Source organism: Delphinapterus leucas, chromosome 3 (genome assembly GCF_059928025.1).
Source record: "Delphinapterus leucas isolate spDelLeu-1000000601 "Yukka" chromosome 3, BTC_Dleu_Yukka2, whole genome shotgun sequence".
In the NCBI taxonomy this organism is placed as follows: Eukaryota; Metazoa; Chordata; class Mammalia; order Artiodactyla; family Monodontidae; genus Delphinapterus; species Delphinapterus leucas.
In genome coordinates this window covers 67,277,042-67,300,015 of record NC_143131.1, presented here as the reverse complement: position 1 = coordinate 67,300,015, position 22,974 = coordinate 67,277,042, and the positions used below count along the sequence as shown (strand labels likewise).

General features: G+C 37.9%; 1 pseudogene; it reads right to left on the bottom strand.

The window, feature by feature from the left end:
- Positions 1-5,934: 5,934 nt before the first annotated feature.
- LOC149749586 (uncharacterized) lies at positions 5,935-22,148 on the bottom strand (annotated as a pseudogene).
- Between the last annotated feature and the right edge of the window lie 826 nt (positions 22,149-22,974).

Below are 22,974 nucleotides of genomic sequence, written 5' to 3'. Positions count from 1 at the left end.
CTTTCTTTTATTTTACTTTATCATCATTCTTTCTTTCCTTCCTTCCCTCCTTCAGACAACGAATCATCACAAATTGAGGAGGTGGACTTTGAGAGCAAGATTTATGATTTTTTCCCCTTTTCCTCTTTTTGTGAGTGTGTATGTGTATGCTTCTATGTGAGATTTTGTCTGTATACCTTTGCTCCCACCCTTTGTCCTAGGGCTCTATCCGTCCGTTTTTTTTTCCTCTTAATAATTATTTTATTTTAATAACTTTATTATATTTTATCTTTATTTTATTTTACTTTATCTTCTTTCTTTTTTCCTTCCTTCCCTCCTTCCTTCCTTCCTTCCTTCCTCCCTCCCTCCCTCCCTCCTTTCTTTCTTTCTTTATTTTTACTTCTACTAATTCTTTCTTTCTACTTTTTCTCCCTTTTATTCTGAGCCGTGTGGATGAAAGGCTCTTGGTGCTGCAGCCAGGAGTCAGTGCTGTGCCTCTGAGGTGGGAGAGACAACTTCAGGACACTGGTCCACAAGAGACCTCCCAGCTCCACATAATATCAAATGGCGAAAATCTCCCAGAGATCTCCATCTCAACACTAGCATCCAGCTTCACTCAATGACCAGCAAGCTACAGTGCTGAACATCCTATGCCAAGCAACTAGCAAGACAGGAACACAACCCCACCCATTAGCAGAGAGGCTGCCTAAAATCATAATAAGTCCACAGACACCCCAAAACACACCACCAGACATGGACCTGCCCACCAGAAAGACAAGATCCAGCCTCATCCACCAGAACACAGGCACTAGTCCCCTCCACTAGGAAGCCTACACAACCCACTGAAGAAACCTTAGCCACTGGGGATAGACACCAAAAACAACCGGAACTATGAACCTGCAGCCTGCAAAAAGGAGACCCCAAACACAGTAAGATAAGCAAAATGAGAAGACAGAAAAACACACAGCAGATGAAGGAGCAAGATAAAAACCCATCAGACCTAACAAATGAAGAGGAAATAGGCAGTCTACCTGAAAAAGAATTCAGAATAATGATAGTAAAGATGATCCAAAATCTTGGAAATAGAATAGACAAAATGCAAGAAACATTCAACAAGGACCTAGAAGAACTAAAGATGAAACAAACAACAGTGAACAACACAATAAATGAAATGAAAAATACTCTAGATGGGATCAATAGCAGAATAACTGAGGCAGAAGAACGGATAAGTGACCTGGAAGATAAAATAGTGGAGATAACTACTGCAGAGCAGAATAAAGAAAAAAGAATGAAAAGAACTGAGGACAGTCTCAGAGACCTCTGGGACAACATTAAACACACCAACATTCGAATTATAGGGGTTCCTGAAGAAGAAGAGAAAAAGAAAGGGACTGAGAAAATATTTGAAGAGATTATAGTTGAAAACTTCCCTAATATGGGAAAGGAAATAGTTAATCAAGTCCAGGAAGCACAGAGAGTCCCATACAGGATAAATCCAAGGAGAAATACACCAAGACACATATTAATCAAACTGTCAAAAATTAAATACAAAGGAAACATATTAAAAGCAGCAAGGGAAAAACAACAAATAACACACAAGGGAATCCCCATAAGGTTAACAGCTGATCTTTCAGCAGAAACTCTGCAAGCCAGAAGGGACTGGCAGGACATATTTAAAGTGATGAAGGAGAAAAACCTGCAACCAAGATTACTCTACCCAGCAAGGATCTCATTCAGATTTGATGGAGAAATTAAAACCTTTACAGACAAGCAAAAGCTGAGAGAGTTCAGCACCACCAAACCAGCTCTACAACAACTGCTAAAGGAACTTCTCTAGGCGAGAAACACAAGAGAAGGAAAAGACCTACAATAACGAACCCAAAACAATTAAGAAAATGGGAATAGGAACATACATATTGATAATTACCTTAAATGTAAATGGACTAAATGCTCCCACCAAAATACACAGATTGGCTGAATGGATACAAAAACAAGACCCATATATTTGCTGTCTACAAGAGACCCACTTCAGACCTAGAGATACATACAGACTGAAAGTGAGGGGATGGAAAAAGATATTTCATGCAAATGGAAACCAAAAGAAAGCTGGAGTAGCAATTCTCATATCAGACAAAATAGACTTAAAAATAAAGACTATTAGAAGAGACAAAGAAGGACATAATGACTACATAAGGACATAAGGACTACATAATGATCAAGGGATCGATCCAAGAAGAAGATATAACAATTGTAAATATTCATGCACTCAACATAAGAATACCTCAATACATAAGGCAAATATTAACAGCCATAAAAGGGGAAATCGACAGTAACACATTCATAGTAGGGACTTTAACACCCCACTTTCACCGATGGACAGATCATCCAAAATGAAAATAAATAAGGAAACACAAGCTTTAAATGATACATTAAACAAGATGGACTTAATTGATATTTATAGGACATTCCATCCAAAAACAACAGAATACACGTTTTTCTCTAGTGCTCATGGAACATTCTCCAGGATAGATCATATCTTGGGTCACAAATCAAGCCTTGGTAAATTTAAGAAAATTAAAATTGTATCAAGTATCTTTTCCGACCACAATGCTATGAGACTAGCTATCAATTACAGGGAAAGATCTGTAAAAAATACAAACACATGGAGGCTAAACAATACACTACTTAATAACGAAGTGATCCCTGAAGAAATCAAAGAGGAAATAAAAAAATACCTAGAAACAAATGACAATGGAGACACGACGACCCAAAACCTATGGGATGCAGCAAAAGCAGTTCTAAGAGGGAAGTTTATAGCAATACAAGCCCACCTTAAGAAACAGAAAACATCTCGAATAAACAACCTAACCTTGCACCTAAAGCAATTAGAGAGAGAAGAACAAAAAAACCCCAAAGTTAGCAGAAGGAAAGAAATCATAAAAATCAGATCAGAAATAAATGAAAAAGAAATGAAGGAAACAATAGCAAAGATCAATAAAACTAAAAGCTGGTTCTTTGAGAAGATAAACAAAATGGATAAACCATTAGCCAGACTCATCAAGAAAAAAAGGGAGAAGGCTGAAATCAATAGAATTAGAAATGAAAAAGGAGAAGTAACAACTGACACTGCAGAAATACAAAAGGTCATGAAAGATTACTACAAGCAACTCTATGCCAATAAAATGGACAAATTCTTAGAAATGCACAACGTGCCAAGACTGAATCAGGAAGAAATAGAAAATATGAACAGACCAATCACAAGCACTGAAATTGAAACTGTGACTAAAAATCTTCCAACAAACAAAAGCCCAGGACCAGATGGCTTCACAGGCGAATTCTATCAAACATTTAGAGAAGAGCTAACACCTACCCTTCTCAAACTCTTCCAAAATATAGCAGACGGAGGACCACTCCCAAACTCATTCTATGAGGTCACCATCACCCTGATACCAAAACCAGACAAGGATGTCACAAAGAAAGAAAACTACAGGCCAATATTACTGATGAACATAGATGCAAAAATCCTCAACAAAATACTAGCAAACAGAATCCAACAGCACATTAAAAGGATCATACACCATGATCAAGTGGGGTTTATTCCAGGAATGCAAGGATTCTTCAATATATGCAAATCAAACAACGTGATACACCATATTAACAAATTGAAGGAGAAAAACCACATGATCATCCCAATAGATGCAGAGAAAGCTTTCAACAAAATTCAATACCAATTTATGATAAAAACCCTGCAGAAAGTAGGCATAGAGGGAACATAATAAAGGCCTCAACATAATAAAGGCCATATATAACAAACCCACAGCCAACATCGTCCTAAATGGTGAAAAACTGAAAGCACTTCCACTAAGATCAGGAACAAGACAAGGTTGCCCACTCTCAACACTCTTATTCAACATAGTTTTGGAAGTTTTAGCCATAGCAATCAGAGAAGAAAAGGAATCCAAATTGGAAAAGAAGAAGTAAAGCTGTCACTGTTTGCAGACGATATGATACTATACATAGAGAATCCTAAAGATGCTACCAGAGAACTATTAGAGCTAATCAATGAATTTGGTAAAGTAGCAGGATACAAAATTAATGCACAGAAATCTCTGGCATTCCTATCCATTAATGATGAAAAATCTGAAAGTGAAATCAAGAAAACCCATTTACCATTGCACCAAAAAGAATAAAATATCTAGGAATAAACCTACCTAAGGAGACAAAAGACCTGTATGCAGAAAACGATAAGACACTGATGAAAGAAATAAAAGATGATACAAATAGATGGAGAGATATACCATGTTCTTGGACTGGAAGAATCAACGTTGTGAAAATGACTCTACTACCCAAACCAATCTACAGATTCAATGTAATCCCTATCAAACTACCACTGACATTTTTCACAGAACTAGAACGAAAAATTTCACAATTTGTATGGAAACACAAAAGACCCCGAATAGCCAAAGCAATCTTGAGAACGAAAAACGGAGCTGGAGGAATCAGGCTCCCTGACTTCAGAATATACTACAAAGCTACAGTAATCAAGACAGTATGGTACTGGCACAAAAACAGAAAGATAGATCAATGGAACAGGATAGAAAGCCCAGAGATAAACCCATGCACATATGGTCACCTTATCTTTGATAAAGGAGGCAGGAATGTACTGTGGAGAAAGGACAGCTTCTTCAATAAGTGGTGCTGGGAAAAGTGGACAGGTACGTGTAAAAGTGTGAGATTAGATCACTCCCTAACACCATACACAAAAATAAGCTCAAAATGGATTAAAGACGTAAATGTAAGGCCAGAAACTATCAAACTCTTAGAGGAAAACATAGGCAGAACACTCTATGACATAAATCACAGCAAGATCCTTTTTGACCCACCTCCTAGAGAAATGGAAATAAAAAGAAAAATAAACAAATGGGACCTAATGAAACTTCAAAGCTTTTTCACAGCAAAGGAAACCATAAACAAGACCAAAAGACAACCCTCAGAATGGGAGAAAATATTTGCAAATGAAGCAACAGACAAAGGATTAATCTCCAAAATTTATAAGCAGCTCATGCAGCTTAATAACAAAAAACAAACAACCCAATCCAAAAATGGGCAGAAGACCTAAATAGATATTTCTCCAAAGAAGATATACAGACTGCCAACAAACACATGAAAGAATGCTCAACATCACTAATCATTAGAGAAATGCAAATCAAAACTACAATGAGATATCATCTCACACGAGTCAGAATGGCCATCATCAAAAAATCTACAAACAATAAATGTTGGAGAGGGTGTGGAGAAAAGGGAACCCTCCTGCACTGTTGGTGGAAATGTAAATTGATACAGCCACTATGGAGAACAGTATGGAGGTTCCTTAAAAACTACAAATAGAACTACCATATGACCCAGCAATCCCACTACTGGGCATAGACCCTGAGAAAACCAAAATTCAAAAAGAGTCACGTACCAAAATGTTCATTGCAGCTCTATTTACAGTAGCCCGTAGATGGAAACAATCTAAGTGTCCATCATCGGATGAATGGATAAAGAAGATGTGGCACATATATACAATGGAATATTAGTCAGCCATAAAAAGAAACGAAATTGAGCTATTTGTAATGAGGTGGATAGACCTAGAGTCTGTCATACAGAGTGAAGTAAGTCAGAAAGAGAGAGACAAATACCGAATGCTAACACATATATATGGAATTTAAGGAAAAAAATGTCATGAAGAACCTAGGGGTAAGACAGGAATAAAGACACAGACCTACTAGAGAATGGACTTGAGGATATGGGGAGGGGGAAGGGCAAGCTGTGACAAAGCGAGAGAGAGGCATGGACATATATACACTACCAAACGTAAGGTAGATAGCTAGTGGGAAGCAGCCGCATAGCACAGGGAGATCAGCTCGGTGCTTTGTGATCGCCTGGAGGGGTGGGATAGGGAGGGTGGGAGGGAGGGAGATGCAAGAGGGAAGAGATCTGGGAACATATGTATATATATATAACTGATTCATTTTGTTGTAGAGCAAAAACTAACACACCACTGTAAAGCAATTATACTCCAATAAAGATGTTTAAAAAAAAAAAAAGAAATCAAGGAGAGAGAGTTCTAGAATCAAATCCAAGAAAACCTTGAGAGGTTGGAATAATGGGCCAATATAAACACGATGAGATTTAATGGGTATAAATATGAAGTCCAGAAGGCTAATTGTGGAAGCACATGATGGTGAAGATGAGCTTTAACAGAACTTGGTGGTGCAACTCGGTTCCAGTCGACTGCAACCACATGTGAGTCAACAGAGATTTGTAGCTGCCAAAACAACTAATTAAACTTCAAGACTGCATAAATAAAGTGATTCAGTATTCTCTGCTATGCTCTGTTGGACCAGAAAATACCTGTAATATTCTGGCCAGTTTGGGGTGCCAAGAATTTTGATGGAATATAACGAACCAGAGAAGAAATAACCAGAGGGTGAAGAGAGTCTTACTAACCAGAAACCAAATGTGTTTCACCTGAAGAATGGAAGACTTTGAGGAAACTATGATCATTGTCTTTAAATATAAAAAAAAGTTTGTCACATGTGATTATTGTTACCCCAGAGGGAAACTGAAGGACTAATGGGGGAAAGTTACGATAAATCATCTTTTCCTTACATGCAAAAAAGAATGCTTATGAAGTACAAATTGTGAAATTTTAAATGGGCTTGCCCTCATCAGACAGCTGAAGATATAAAAAATCAACTTGGTAGGAATGTCATAAAAATAATTAAAGCACTGGATTGCCTTTCTTTAGATCCCTTCTTGCTATGGGATTCCGTCACCTGCATTGTATTCTGCTCCCCCCGATTGTGGGACACTAGTAAATAGCTTCCCTGGCAATGTCTCAGTGTGACATCCTGTACTTCAAACGACAGTTTTCTTTCTGTGTATAGAATTTCTCTGTATTTCCATTAATACACCTGAATGCAACAACTGACTTAACTTCTCCTTGAGGTTTTCCTACATGAGGAGGGTAAGCTACTTTTTCAAAGACGGTTGCGAAAATTGCTTTCACCAGGCCATTGTTGAAATAGGTGTAGAGCTCTGGGTAGAGGTAATGAGCCTTAGGGACTTTTTTCTGAAGGAAAAAGGATCAACATTTCTGGTAGGAATTGCAAACGTAAATGTATAGCATCCAACAGGTATCACAAATCAGTATAGCCCCCGCGGTGTGAGACAACCATGAATGGTGGGCTGTGGCACACCAGACAGCCTGCGTCTTACTGAAAACGGGCAGGTTTTACCAACTCTAGCCAATTTTGTCATGTGGTAGGGCAGGCTCAGTGTTGCTAGATTTTCCCATTTTCAAGAAAAGCTAGAAATTTAGATTTTTACGTGAGATCTTCTGATTTTAAATGCTGGCAAATAATTCAAATTAAAAATTAAACCCCCAAAGAAACAAACCCTGTGCTAACAACACACATGTCTTTCAGAGTGTCACAAACTACCAGTTCGTGATCTCTACTGTAAAATCAGTTTCTGGGTTCTCTCCAAAGTTTGGTTCATCTTACAACGCACCCCTGGTGTTCCAGAAAAATCAGTTATCAAACTGAATTCAACAAATGTTTCTGAGCCTCTAATAAGTGAAAATAGTTTCCTAGATATTTGGAAAAACGAACATGGATAGCAATGATCTTTGTTCTCAACGTTTACAGTTTTGTAGTGAGGTTAAGACAAACACCAATTCAACTACAATTTAAGACTAACATGTAGTTTTGTGGGAGATATAATAAAGTATTGAGAAGAGAATAATTGAAAACTGGGGGAATCTGGGAAAGGTTCATTAAGGGGGACCATTTGTGGTTAACTGGAAGATTTTCAGTGACAAATGAATTGAGGAGACATTCTAAGGGGAAAGAGAGAACATGAGAAAAGATACAGTGATAGAAGAGTGAGAGGTTATTTGGGGAACCAGTGTTTAAGTACTAGTTTACCTGGAGCAAAGGATAGGTGTTGGGGATTTGCATGAGAAAACTTCCAAGGAAGGTTAGAAATCAATGGTAGGCTAAAGAGGTTTGATCTGATTATGCTGTGTGTGAGAGGCTGCATGATATCACAGAAAGTGGCACGTATTAAAAGCTCAAGTCTCAGCAGCATTTACCAGTTAGCTGTGTAACCCTGAACAAATCTTTTAAATTCACTACATGCCATTTTACTACTTGTCATATGAGGCATAACCTACTTCAAAATGTGGTGTGAAACATAAAAGATGTCAGTAAATCAATTCTTGTGAACCTTGTGAGTTATTATTAGTAATGGGCATGCACTCAAGGTTTGGGATAGGAGCAGGATGTGATGGGAACTGTGCTTTTGGGAATTTGGCTGGCAATGGTGCTTTGAATGCATTGTGAGACAGGCAAAAAGGCCACTAAAAAGTTAATTCATTTGCAATAGACATATTGCATAAACATGTATAGCCTTCAAAATTGAAAAAGTCCAAGGCGTTGGTAGAGAGAAGGAAAGCAAGTCTCTTCTCTTTGAATGTTCCCCAACCATCCAGCTATCTTTCCCTGAGGCAATCACAATGGCCAGTTTTTATCCCAGAGATTAACCACGTATTTATAAACACGCAGGTATAAGCTATTCCAGTTTTAGAGCTATTTCCATTTCAGTTTAGGAGACCCTCCGCTCTGACACGGTGTGAGCCTGCATTCCATTTCCAACTGACAAGGCAAGGCTAGACTGAAAAATATGTGGAATGTGGAGGAGCTCCCTGGAAGGTCACCTGGGGGCCTGGGGGCTTTCCAGGTCACCAGGATGTCTCTTGCTTTCTCCCCGGGGTAGGCTGACCCAGGATTTGAAAAGTATTAACCTTTTAGCTATTATGAACACTTCTATGCTTTTGAGTTTAATCTAAATGTCTGAAAGATGTTGGGTGGTCTCTGGTGATTCATTTCAAGTCTTTTGGAATTTGAAGATGCAGCTGAGGAAGAGAAAGAGAGGGGAGGAAAGAGTTCAAAAGTTATTTTTTATTTATAAATTTATTTATTTATTTAATTTTTGGCTGCATTGGGTCTTCGTTGCTGTGCGTGGGCTTTCTCTAGTTGCGCAAGCGGGGGCTACTCTTCGTTGCGGTGTGCAGGCTTCTCATTGCAGTGGTGTCTCTTGTTGTGGAGCACGGGCTCTAGGCACGTGGGCTTCAGTAGATGTGGCACTCAGGCTCAGTAGTTGTGGCGCATGGGCTTAGTTGCTCTGCGGCATGTGGGATCTTCCCGGACCAGGGCTCGGACCCGTGTCCCCTGCATTGGCAGGCGGATTCTTAATCACTGCGCCACCAGGGAAGTCCTTCAAACGGTTAATTTTTTTTTTTGAGAAATTGTTTTGTAAAACTCATCAATGCCTCTGTTAATCTCTGTAACCCAACTCCACTGAATTTGTCCAATCTTTTCTTCTCTTTGACTTGGTTCAAACTTTAGACTCAGTCTGCGCAGTTTCTTTTAAGGGCCCTAATATATACCATGGACACTCCGGCAACTATGCCTTCACTGGTATTGGTCCTCCTTCCTAAAATACCTCTCTCTATCCTCCTTGATTTAGAAGGACCTCTAAGTCTTGAAAGTGCTCACCAAGTTTGTCATATTCCATGGAAGCAGAATACCTTAGTAACTAAGTAACCACATGGTAGGATTTGACTATATGGGCTCAATTCCCAATTTCTGCTTTTTACTAAATTTTCAACTTGGGCAAGTTAATCTCTCTAAGCCTCAATTTCTTTGTCTGTAAAATATTGATGCTAATGATTGGAATGTATAGGGTTGTAGTGGGATTAAATGATATGTTATTAAACATATCTGGTACATGGTGAGTATTCAATAGATGTTAGTATGATGTTAATAAGGCTTCTGTAATTTCTCTGAAGTACATGATTTTCCTCATCTGGTCTTTTCTATGTGACTGTGCCTTGATTCACAATTTAGTGGTTAATTAAATGCTATCATTTCTTGTTTATTAATTGTTTCTTATATTTTTGGATTGATGTCCTCAAATAGATTTTAAATTCTTGAGGGCAGGACTATGCATTTTAATTCTTTCTGGGTATAGTACGCGTTTTATAAATACTTAATCAATTAATATAAACAATAATTTTTCAAAGTTAAATTAGTTTTAAAGAAAAGCCCAGGGCTTCCCTGGTGGTGCAGTGGTTAAGAATCCGCCTGCCAATGCAGGTGACACAGATTTGAGCCCTGGTCTGGGAAGGTCCCACATGCTGCGGAGCAACTAAGCATGTGTGCCACAACTACTGAGCCTGAGCTCTAGAGCCCGTGAGCCACAACTACTGAGCCCAAGCACCACATCTACTGAAGCCCGCGCACCTAGAGCCCATGCTCCACAACGAGAGAAGCCACTGCAATGAGAAGTCCGTGCACCCCAAGGAAGAGTAGCCCCTGCTCGCCACTAGAGAAAGCCTGAGTGCAGCAACGAAGACCCAATGCAGCCAAAAATAAATAAATTAAAAGACCCTATTTCCAAATAAAGTCACCTTAAAATATATATATATATAAAGAAAAGCCCAAAATTCTTTGGGGAAGAGATTTTTAAGTGCTTTAAGAACAATTATAGGGCATGAATAAAAAGAAATTCTAAAATAAAAAAAATATTTCCTACTTTGACGCAGTCAACACTATCCAAAATACCATTTCCAGAAAGTCTTTATTTTCCTCTTGGCTTCATCAGACCTCTGAAAATCTTCATTTTTCATTTTTAAAAATCGTGGTAAACATTAACAGTCATATACAACTCTTTTTGTAAGTAAAATCTCATTTCCAGGGAAGTATTTTTGTTACTGGGTTCTGGACAGATCACTGGTTAAAATTAATTTGTGGATCATAGTAGCATCTGGCATTATATGAATCTTAATACCATCCCACTCCTGAATGCCTATCCCAAAGCTGAGGGCTTTCTACGAGAAAATGTGTTTTTCCTCTTTAATGCTAGTTTGCATGAAATCTTCTGGTTTACATTTTTAAGAGGTGATATGCACCATTGTATGAGCATGAAACATATTTGCAGAGTGCTCCTTTCTTATACTTGGATTTATCCCAGCCATTAAACTTAAAGTTTAATCTTGTCCATGACTTGTGACATGGTTGCTTGCCAGCAATATAAGAATTTCATAGCTCAAGCCAATTTATTTAATACTTAAAATATTTGTACTTTTCTTCCAAGAGTATATCAGAAGGAGTATTTGTGTTTCAGGATCTTAACTATCTCAGTTAATACCTCTTAGAAAAATGAATGGGTAGATATTGTTAACTATTTCAGTTAATACCTCTTAGAAAAATGAATGGGTAGATATTGAAAGAGGCAGAAGACACTGATCATTGCCTATGTAGAGGTACATATTCTCCATTTATTCCTACCCAAGAGAATCTCAGTTTTGTTTCATTCATTACCCTTTTATTACGCAGCCAAGTACCTCAGGGAAAGTTGACCTTGAGTGGCCATAATTCCATCACCTCAAACACTGGAACAAAAATGAGCATGCAACTCAATTTCAACCAAACACATTTGAGGGGGAATTTGCTGGGGGATTCAGAAAGAAGTTCTCTCTCTTTTATGAGAGAGTTCTGAAAGCTACTTTTTTCTTCTCTTGGCTGTGGTCATTTGCTTTTGTGGTGTTTGTATCTTCTGAAGCTATTCTGCTCCATCCTGAGGAGTGGGACAGAGCTGAGAAAACTGTCGGAGAACCCAACCAGAACCACTGGATATTGCCTCCTCCAAAATTCACCTTACCTCTGAATTTCCAGCTATGAAAGCCAATAGTTTCCTTAATGTTTAATCCATTTTGAGCTTCCTATTACTTGTGACTGAGAACATGGTAAATGATACAGAAATACTCTGAATTTATGTACGTAAGTATATTAATGCAGTTATCAACATCTAATATTTGTGTAAAGATTTTGGGGTGTCTTTGAATGAGTCCCTTGGAATTATAATTGAGTTTCTCACCTTTACACTTATTACTACTGTATTCCAATCCTACATTTTTGGAATGGTAACAGAATTAAAAGGAGACAAGGAAAAAACAGGGCATTCATTGTTAACTATGATTATTTCATCAAACATGATCTTTTTTTAGTCGTTGGGATACATTCAAGGAAACGAATCCAAGCCATAAATTAAAAGGAATCCTCTCGCCTCTAGGAATCAGTATCAAACTGTACCATCTGATTTTAGAAATACTTATGAATTCATGCTGATTGAGGTTTGAAAGCTAACATTGATTCCCATCCCTTTTGAATAATGTCAGATATTTTCACAAAGCAATGCTTTCCTACCCCATCTACAATTATGGTAATACTCTAACCATCTGTTGATCAAGAAAATCTATACTGGAATTCAATAAACCTTTTTAGTAAATTTTCAGTTTATTTATTATGAGATCAAAACCCTAGAGATAAAAGAAATAGAGTCACATAGCTCTGTAAGACATACTACTTATTCAGTTCAAAGAAATTATTCTTGTACATCTGGATTCAAGAACCTTTGCAATACTTCCAAGGTGTCCAAGGTAGAACGTAAGTGCCTGGGGGAGGGCTCTCTGTGTGTGGTCAGCATTTTGTGTGTGATGAAACCTATATGGGTTTTCACTTTCTTTCCTCCAAGAAATATATGTATTAATGGGAAAAGAGAAATCAGCATAAAGTGAAGTGCTAGTAGCAATGATTTATCCAATACTTATTGTGGCCAAGACTTTTACATTTGTTATATTTAAGTTTCATAACAATTTTTGTTTTACAGATGAGGAAATTAAATCTTGGAGAAACTAACTTGTGAAGCTTCCTTGAGATGCTAAGTGGAGGAATGGGGATGTAAGGCCAGGTCTGGGTGCCTCTGGAGCCCATGCACTTAACTATGATGTCATGCTACTTGAGAATACTAAATCAGGCCCAATGGGGTGGAGACAGGAATTCAGAGCTCCTGAATTTCAGACCGGTCTGCACTTGTCTCATCTAGCTATTCAAAGTGAATGTAGCTTCAGAATTAGAGAACTTCGTAGCATAAACACTGCAAATCAGTAGCAGAGCAGAGTTGCTTGGATTCTTAATCCACCTCTGCCATTTACTGAGCATATCAACTTGCACACCTTATTTATCTTCTCTGAGCCCCTACTTATCTCTTGAGCATGGAGAGAATAAAAATTTCACTGTCTACATCATAGATTTTGAGGAGTCAGCCAAATTGTATTAACTGTAAAGTACAAAAAAAGTATGCATTATCATTATTATTTTGTAATTTTCTCATCCCTTCTAACTGTTTTTCCACACCTGGAAACACTAAATTTTATAATGAAAGACATCTATTATTGTTGTTGTTGTTGCTATTAATCACATATAAAGAGACGGATTGACTATCCATTATTTGGGGAGGGAGTAAGAAAAAGGCAAAATGTTCCAGGGTTCATACTCATTTTAGGAAACCCGATAATCTAGTGCTGGAATAAGACTTTGACCTCAACAGAATAGCCAAAGGGCTATGCCACCAAGAAAAACCCTATTTTTAAAAAGGGAAACATTCCATTTCAATTTTCTCATTTGTAAGATGTAGAGCAGAATTTAAAAGATGCCTTTTCACCCCCACCCCACCAAAAAAGGAAAATAAATCTTATTGATGTAGCAAATGCATTAGACAATGTTATACCCTTTCTACACTTGAATGAACAAAGGACATATTTTCATGATGTAGAATTGCTTGAAATGGAAAGATTATGGAGAAACTTACATGTAAAACAATTGAAAAAAAGTAGAAGATAAAAATCATACTTACAAAGTCAATTAGAACAATTCATTAATAGAGATATCCTGTCAAAGTAATGAGTTCCAGATCTAATGGATTCCTTACCACACAGATATTCCAAGTGCAATGTTAGTATGTCTGTTTTTTAATGCTGATGTTTCGCTCAGATTGATTTTTCTAGAATTGAGTGCAGTTAAAACCTAGGTTTCAAATACCAGCCAATTAGGGATACAGTTTGTTGGATTATCATCATGCAGAAAGGTATTATGAAATAATAGAAAAAGCTCTAAGATACAGACGATCTAGGTTCTAGTACTTACTGGATCTACGAAAGTAACTATGTAACACATTATGTTTGAAGATTTCAATTTTAACATCTGTTAAATGGAAATAACAATATATGCTTGGTTTACTTTAAGCTTATTATAAATGCAAAATAAAATAGGCTCTGTAGTGCTTGGTAAATTGTAAACACCAAATTAGAATTCTATTAATCACCATCCCCAACATTTCTGTGCATACCTTTAGTTATTGTTGAAGTTTTAGAAAACAAAAATTCTAGTTGCTCTTTCATGTTGGCATTCTGAATGGGATGTATACTAATGCTCAAAATATAGCTGAATCAAATAGTTATTAGCTGTCTCAGTTTTCTTGGGGAACACGTATACCATAAATTATTTGGAAAACTGGTTTTAAAAGCAATCTATGAGGCCTTTATACTGTCTGGCTCTTGTTACTTAGAGGAAACCCTTGGCGAATCCTTTGAATGTGAATTGTTACAATGCTAACTACTACCTAAAATTTCTATTAATTCTAATATTTCTTTATGTATATTCAGGGATGGTCTGTATACTTAAAAAGACCCATAACTACTTTGAGCATAAAAATATTTCTATTATTTCTTTAAAAACAAGACAAAAATTAAATTAGCAAACCTTTTCCCTTTCACCATTCTGGCAGCCTACTCATGTGAACCGAAATACGGATAAGGAAGCATATCTGGTTCTAATTTCTGAACTCAACACCAGATGTTGTTTTCAAGGTTTGCCTTTAAAAAAAAAAACCTAACTTTCATGAAGCCATCTCAGTCCAAGGGGTAGGGCGAATCACTGCAGATTAAAATTTTGAATTTATATTTCACTATTAAACCATGCTTATGAGGAACATCTCCAGTGAATCATCCATAATGACCAAAGAGACCTTTTCAATATAAATATATACACTGCTCATATACTGTCAAATCTTTTAAAATAGAATATGGGATGTGCAGTTTTTCTGAAATAGAAACACCATGTTCCTTATGAAGGCCCTCACACACTGCAGCAGGAGAGAGAGGACCTTGGGAAAAGTTTGTATCACAGGAGCCTTGTGAGACAGTCAGTTTTGTGATCTGTATTTACTCTACAAGTTTGTGCCATGGACAAATGTGAGTCATATGTTACTGCTGAGTATAGGGAATCTCCAGCCATTCATGAAATTAAAAGGTAAAAAATATTTACCTTTTTTTTTTTCTTTTTCAGCTCGTGACTAAGTTATTTATTTAAGCCATCTCCTGCTATAAGCAAAGGGATGGAAGATCAGTATAATGGTCATCACTGGATACAAGGAGGTGAGCTTAAGGTCCCGTACAATTTTCTGGTCCATGTGTGCAGAGTAATGGTTCAAACCAGTGCTGTGGTCTTCACTGGCTAGTGGTCCAGGTTCTCTTTGTTCGTCTTCATAGCCAATTGGAAGCGGATTCACATGAGGGTTATGGAAAGTGTATGGTTACCATCTCCCCAGGGAAAGGGCTTGGACCTGATGCGGATATAGGGGTAGGCAACGAACTCGGGTCTCTCCTCCTCTCCGTGGTGCGACTTCAGGAAGACATTCAGCATGCTCACTCCCACCCCGGGGAGCGCCACGAAGAAGGTGAGGGCCTTCCACAGGCGATCTGAGCCCTCCTCGCTGTGGGCGCCACTGTGGGCACCACTCGACATAGGCTGGCTCGACAGCCAGGAACGACCTAGCAGCCCAGAAACCTGGGCTCCAGCTGCCGCTGCCACCTTCGACCAGGACCCATATCTACCTTTTAAATAATCTTTTCCAGGTTGTTGCCCAACAGTCTTTTTCAGGCTCTTTGTAGTTGAAAGGAAAGGTAATATTTGACAACTTCAAGTAGGCTCTTAACCAAACAGAATAACCAAATGTTGAAATGCTGATGGTTATTTACGTAGTTATACCTGTAGTTACTTATATGTGTTGCTCTTTCCTTAAACTAAGTATTAGGGATATGTATATTTCTCTATTTATATTAATATGGCATTTAGTGAGTTTTATCTTATTTGAATATGCTAAAAGCAGATGAGAATTGTGAATGGGGTTGTACATAAACTACGACTAAAGAGCATCTACTAACATTAATTCAACAAACAAGGGTTGAGGGCACTCAGAAATGGAGATCTAAGATGCATGTGTATAAAGCAGAATCTATAAATAAAGAGAAACAAGCATGAAAAACTGTAATCATGTATCATAAGAACTCAGAGTATTGGGTAGACTTTCAGCCATTCTTCATTTATTCAGCAGTGTTTATTGATCACCTGTTATATGCTGGGCTTCAGAGATACCATGGGGCAAAGGGAGCAAGACAGACACAGGCCTTTCCTCTTGGAGCTTACATTTCCATTTGTCCACGGGACATTCTCACCCAGATGTACATAAAAAACAATGTATGTAAAATTGACCTAATGATGTCTGCCCTGAAGTCAGCTTTTCCTTCTGGTATCCTCACTTTTGTTAATGGCACTTCTATTCCCTCAATTTCTGTGGCCTCAAACTTGAAATTGTCATCTCTTTTCCTTTTCCTCTCACAATGGTACTGTTGAGCTTGCTTTCCACCTTGCCATCTTCTCTTCTCTGTCCTCACCCTCCCCTTTTAGTTCCTCACTATCTTTAACCTGGCATATTGCAAAGTCTATCTGATTTTACTTGTCTTCAAATTTTTCCTCTCTCATTTATGTGGATAAAGCTGTTAGATAATTCTTCCTAAAGAAGAATACTAATCACATCACCACCTTGTTCAGGAGCCCTCAATGTCTCCCTAGTCTTTGTCTAATTAAGCAAAATCTCCCCAGTCTGTTATTTATGCCTACCATAATAGCCCTGATCCCACTAACCAATGAATATAATTTATATTTATGTGCAAATTACAATGGTGCTGAGCTACCCTCTGCAGAGGATATTCCTTAAACTTCTGGTTCTTATTACCTAACTTTGCTTTGGATTTAAAAAAAACAAGAAAAAGAAAAAGAAAGCTGTTTTCAGCTTGTGTATGGGGTTTTCCTGAAGATTGCTGTATTCCTTTATACTCCAATAACAATAGCACAGGCCTTCTGCTGCCTCTCTGATTATGTGCTCTTTTGTCTATTTTCCATTCTTGATTGTGAGAACCTACAGAATGAAACTGACAAGGCAAGGGCCTCCTAGGTGGCTGGAGAAAGGGAAGAAATGGCACAGAAAAGCAAGACTCCTCTTGAGCCAGTTGGTGGATGGGAAAGGCTGGCAACAGTCATACATTAATAATTTTGAGCCCAATCACACCCATTTGCCAGCTGTAGCCAACACTTAGCATCTTCCAACTTCTTCCTTTCTGCTTTCCTCTTGTCAACGCCTGCTTCATAAAAAGCTCAATGAAGGAGCTGACCACTGTTCAATCATGAGAACACTGACACTCCTGCCAAGAGCTGGCTCCCAAGGCTGACTCCTGGACCTCACCCTACAGATGAATGGGACTGTAGGCTCTTCCCCCAAACACATCTGATTTCTTGTCCCCATGTCTTCCCTCTTTCTAAATGATATCTTCTCATTTCTGCCTGTTATAGTCCTGTCATTCAAGTTCCATATCTCATGCCAGCTACTCTCTGATGCTTCTTCCAATCTCTTTAACAGCAGGGTGATCATACTCTATGCCAAAGAAACATTCCCAACTACCCTGAATAATCTGCATTATTCAAGAGTAATTTCCCCATATCATTCAAAAACGGTGACAAGCATTTCTCTTTATCAGCCCCTATGTGGGGATTGCCACATGGTAATAGCATAAAGAGAATTTTTAATTTACTTCATCTTTTGAAAATATGTAATTCATGATAAATTCTAAACATTTTGAAAGATGTACATTATTTTGAAATCTGTGTGTAAAAGGACACCTGAAATACCTCTATTTGTCCATAACTCTGCTGTAATCTAACTGAAGAATATCAGGATTATAGGCATAAAAGTTAAGTCTATATGATATAGGAATATTCAGTAAAAAAGTTCATATGAGACTAGGGCAAACGGCAGTGTCCTTCAGGAGATAGTTTTCTATATACAGTATGAGACTATTTATTGTGCTTGGGAAGCTCACTGTGCAGTGTTTGGAAAGGTCTGGAAAAACCGTATGCAACCCATACTCCATTTGGGGCCTATTTTCCCCTTGGGGTATTAGTAAAATTTGATTTAAAGTTTATCTCCTCTTTCTTTGTCTACTTTACTTCTCTGTTAAAACCTGCAGTCCCAGCTGCCCTCCTGTCACCTGTTTTAATAACTAAGTTAAAAAGTGAATAAATTTACTGATTCATCTACATGAACTGAAGCAGCTTGGGGTTCTGTAACTTTATGGAAGATATTAGGTGAATGGGGTCTCACTGTGGAGTGACAGACTTTTGTTAGCACTCTTTTTTCTCCTCTTCTTCCATTTTCCTTTAATTTCCACTCCTGTCCATACCACTCTGATATAACCAGGAAATTCTTCCAGTTGGTCTTGCAGAACAGTTTGAAGAGCAGCCTTACTTGTACCTTTAATCCCAAGAGTCTATGAAAGTTTTTTCTGAAGAATTTCAGTGTCTTCCCTGAAAAGAATTCTGGTCAACACAATTTTTTTTTCATTTTTTTTCTTATACTAAGGCAGACTAGAAATCAGGACTCAATCACATTGATGGAATTAACATACATTATATGTGATAACATGAAGACACAGCCATTTTTATTTCTGGCGCTAGTGGCAGGAACAGCTTGTGTCTATTGCACATGATTGTGTGGTGCCTAATCCAGTAACATAAAGTGAAGGTTTGGTTTTCTTCTTTATAATTACAGTTTTAAAACTGAGGTATACTTAATTTACAATGTTGTGTTAGTTTCAAGTGTACAGCAAAGTGATTCAGTTATACACATCTATCTATCTATTCTTTTTCAGATTCTTTTCCATTATAGGTTATTACAAGATACTGAGTAGAGTTCCCTGTGCTATATAGTAGGTCCTTGTTGTCTACCTCTCTTATATATAGTACTGTGTATATGTTAATCCCAAACCCCTAATTTATCTCCCCCCGCCCCATCCCCTTTGGTAACCATGTTTGTTTTCTATGTCTGTGAGTCCATTTCTGTTTTGTAAATAAGTTCATTTGTATGCTACTGGTAGAGGTTACCAATAACTTAGATATCAGACAATTATATCAGTCACTTCTGTGAATGTGGCCCACACTCTAGAGATTGTCCACTGCAATGACCAGGCAAGTCTGTTTCTTAGGATACATTTTAAAACATGAGGGCAATATATGTTTAACATTTTCAGAACAGTGAGCCAATAATTCAAGGTATTTAGATTATCTCCCTGGGTTGATATAAAAACATTATTTGTCACTAGTTGCTTAATAAAACTGTAGTGAAACAGTTCTATGGGCAAGTTCTTCCCCTGAAAGGAAAGGCTAAAGGTGTTAGGTGTTTGATGTGCCAGAAAATTTCAAAGACTCCCACGTATACTGCCAGCCCTTTGGGGGAAAATGGTTCTAAACTGATATCCAGTTACTGTTTAATAAGTAAGGTTTTCTAATTAAATTTTGGAACTTGAAAATAAAATTCTTCTGAGTCTAAGCTTTGTGTCATGTTTTTTAAAAAGCAAGAAAAAGGAGGAATTATAGAGAAAAGAACTGAAAAATGGTCCAAATTGATTTCAAGAAATTTAACATTTCTGTCTTTATTGAATTTTTATCTTCAAGAATTTGCCAAAAAAGAACATACCAAGTTTATTAGTGGTGCCATAGAAGGAGGACAATGTATTAATCATGAAGGCATGAAATAAATAAAATAATGGCAGTTTTCTACTTTGAACAAAAGACTTGCTATTTTAGTGGCAAGAGTAAGTGTGCGAATACACAAATAAATCTAATATAAACAATAAGAAGCCTCTGACTGCTTTTGGAGTGATTATTTTTGGAGTGATTATTGATCCAAATGCTATCTGCTGACTGAGGCTATCCTAGCTAACGTCTCCAAATACTCAACTCTTCCGCAGTAGTTTTGTAGCTGAGGCTTTTTGAGTGCCTGTGGGAATAGCTGGGTTGGTGGCACTTACCAAGACATTTTTCTTAGTTTACACATTTGTTTTGACTTGAAAAACTTATAGCTTGGGATTCAGCCCTGAGCTCATGGGCTAACCACATCGGTTTACTTCTGTCTCATTCCTAGTATTTGCACCTAACTTCTGCTTTAAGAACAAAGAAACAACTTTCACAGAGAATCACAGATTCAAAGAGCATGAAGATACATAATAAATTGCAATGGATCAAAAATCAGGAGATCAAGAAGACTGTTCTCCATGTTCTACCAATTTCCTCGTGGGCTGCCCTCACACCGTGTTTCCTTAGCTTTGTTTGTTGAAATTGCCATGGCATCTATCATTTTTATTCAACAAAGTGAAATGAACACATCATTGTGATTTCCGAGACCTCTTGTTCCTTCACTTAAGATGAGTTAGCTGACAAATCCACTCTGTGCTTTTCTTAATATTTATATTACATGGATCCTTTGAGAAAAGCAAACTTTTATTTAGACCTACTTAATTAGATAACCTAGAAGATGATCAATCATTGGGTTTTCCTTAGAGAGTCAAATTGTGAGTGAATTTTATTAAATAAAAAATTGTCGAATGAAAACCACCTAATATACCATATGTACACATTAATGGGCATATAAGCATATATGTTTAAGCAGATGCATTTGATTTTAGTAGTGCCCACGTCATTGTTTATCTCTGCAGGAAATTCACCTGGAGCAATTGAGTGTTGGTGTGCTGTGCTCCGTTTGTAAGGCAATTATTAACCTGCGTGAGAATGTAGCAGGATCTCACCCATCCCAAGGTTTGCCTTTATTGCTTAACGAAGAGGTCTGTTTAAACAGTAATTTTAACTTTCTGGTAAACAGTTCTTCACACCTATGCCCTTTCTTTAAAATTTCACCCATTAACTTCAAAATGGAAAATTTCCTTCCAGACTAAGGTGCGGGACATATCTGGGTATAAGTGGCTGTGCTTTATGGCACATTTCACATGATTCTGTAAAGGACTAGTCCAAAGATACTCTGAAAGAATGATTAAAGATCACATCAGTGATTTTGTCAGAAGGACAAGCACAGGTACCTGCTGGTCGATACCTGTCTTCTGTAAGGTGCAGAGGGGAAGGAGAAAGGGATTGACGTCAAAAAGACCAGCGTTGAGACCTGGCTTTACCACCATGGGCATGTTATTCTGCCCTGACATCTCCTTTTCCTTAAAGAATTGCTTCAAAGATTAAAGGTAATATACATAAAGTGTCTAGCAAAAGGTGCCTGGCATATAGTATATATGATTGTTTTATAGGTTCAAAGATCGCATATTTCAAGCCACTCAGGAGCCGACGATTAATACAGTGTTAGAGGAAAAAGACTGGAAGAACTCACTGTACAGAGTTGGGCTATAGTTCTCAACCTGCATTTATTTATGGTTATTTGGTAGCTAGCGATCCTGTGGATATTAGTATTCCTTTCTTAATAGGGTCCCTTATCAGGGAAAACAAATAGAACAGTCTTTACAACTAGTGCCCCTTTCCCCCTAGGGTACTAGAAAAGTTACAGTTCCCAACATTTTGAAAAGAAAGAAAGATGCTAAACATTAATTATGCATAGTTACAAAATAGACTTCTCCTTGATGGAAAAGTTTTAAAAAATGAATTAGAAGCGGGGGAGGAAATGAACAGCAGAAAGGAAACTATATTTTGGCAAGCTCTGAAACATGGAAACATTATTCTTTCCTGGTTTTCCATGAATTTGAATCTCTTGACAGTTTCTCAATTATAGCTTGTAACTGTGGGCTTCAAAGCAATTCTGCAGTTCAGTTCACCTCAGCTAGTCAGTCAGTAATGTTTATTGAATTCCCATGGAGGGAAGAATACTGAGTAAAGGACCCATTTTCCTTTTCCTCAGCATGGATGCCTTGAACCAGAGACTCTGTCATTCAGCCAGTCAGACCTGCTAATGTTCTCTTTCTTTGAATCCTCCCCGACCGTGTTTACCCAGAGACCCTCGGAGGCTGGAGCTGACCTCCTCCCATCTGCCATCCTACATCGTGTCTCTTCCTGCCTGTACCAGATGAAAACCCTTTAGGCCAGAAGCTTTCCCAGATTAATACCAGACCCTTAATCTCATACCACCCCTCCCCACCGCCGCCCAAATTTATTTTATAAATATGTGTATTGTTTGGGTTGAACTGAACCAAACTATAATCTCTACACGTTTAAAGCTTAGGCTCAATTATAGGATCACATGGTATCCATGTTCAAAGGGGCTTTTAAGTTTTAGTCCAATCATCTTATTTTTTCAGATTAAAATAAATCAAAACTAAAACCCAGCAAAGGAAAATTACTTGTCATAGTATAGTGAAGTGGCAGTAGGCTTTGGTGTCTGAAAAATCAAACCCAGGGCTAGCTCCTGGCTCTGCAAATTGCTAGCTAGCTATTAGTACTTGAGCAGGTCACTGAACCTCTCTGTGCCTTATTTCATTTTAGTCTATAAAATGGGGGGGGTTAATCATTATTGTAGCATTACTGACATTTTTTAAATGGATGGAAAATACCTGGCAAATTTGAGCTGTTCAGTAAATGATGACTGTTCTTCTCCAAGGTCAGAACGGATATAAATGGCAGACCAGAACTGGAACCCAGAGCCTCCAAGTGCAGTGCTTACTCTTTCCTGACCTGCTGCTTATTTCCAGAGGAGTACCACCCCCTGAGGGCATTCAATAAACAGCTCTTAGGGATGGCTGTTTCCCAGACAGATTATAATTCTTTTGAGACAGGAAGGTAGGAGGGATTTTGTTATTGTTTCTTGCCTTGGGGGAAAGATTCCATCAGTAAAGTAGCAATAAAAAGGTTCCCTCTATTAGTG